Below are 1,071 nucleotides of genomic sequence, written 5' to 3'. Positions count from 1 at the left end.
AGTGTAAGGACAAAGACCTGTTCAACACACAGCCCTGCAGTGTAAGGACACGGACCTGTACAACATTCAGCCCTGCAGTATAAAGACACAGACCTGTACAACACACAGCCCTGCAGAGTAAGGACACAGACCTGTACAACATCCAGCCCTGCAGTGTAAGTTCATAGCCGTGTAAAAATCACAGTCCTGCAGTGTAAGTTCACAGAAAGGTACAACATCCAGCCTTGCAGTTTAAGGGCACAGACCTGTACAACATCCAGCCCTGCAGTGTAAGAACACAGACCTCTGCAACATCCAGTACTGCAGTATAAGGACACAGACCTGTACAACACCCAGTCCTGCAGTGTAAGCACACAAACCTGTACAACACCCAACCCTGCATTGTAATGACACAGTCCTGTACAGCACACAGCCCTGCAGTGTAAGGACACAGACTTGTAAAACACTCAGTCCTGCAGTGTAAGAACACAGACCTGTACAACATCCAGCCCTGCAGTTTAAGCACACAGACCTGTGCAACACGCAGCCCTGCAGTGTAAGGACACAGACCTGTGCAACACACAGACCTGCAGTGTAAGGAGACAGACCTGCACAACACGTAGCCCTGCAGTGTAAGGACACAGACCTGAGCAACACACAGCCCTGCAGTATAAGGACACAGACTGGTACAACACACAGCCTTGCAGTGTAAGGAAACAGACTGGTACATCGCGCAGCCCTGCAGTGTGAGGACACAGACCTGTACAATACACAGCGCTGCAGTGTAATGACACAGATATGTACAACACGCAGCCGTGCAGTGTAAGGACACAGACCCGTACAACATGCAGCCCTGCAGTGTAAGGACACAGACCTGTACAACATCGAGCCCTGCAGGGTAAGGACACATACAGGTACAACATCAAGCCCTGCAGTGTAAGGACACCGACCTGTACAACATCCAGCCCTGCAATGTAAGGACACAGCCCGGTACAACACGCAGCCATGCAGTGGAAAGTCGCAGACCGGTCCGACATCCAGCCCCGCAGTGTAAAGTCACAGAACTGTAAAAAGCACAGCCCTGCAGTTTAA

The sequence above is a fragment of the Somniosus microcephalus genome, unplaced genomic scaffold (genome assembly GCF_052327205.1).
Source record: "Somniosus microcephalus isolate GS21.2 unplaced genomic scaffold, FLI_Smic_1.0 unresolved_chr5, whole genome shotgun sequence".
Classification (NCBI taxonomy): Eukaryota; Metazoa; Chordata; class Chondrichthyes; order Squaliformes; family Somniosidae; genus Somniosus; species Somniosus microcephalus.
This window is presented reverse-complemented; position numbering follows the sequence as displayed.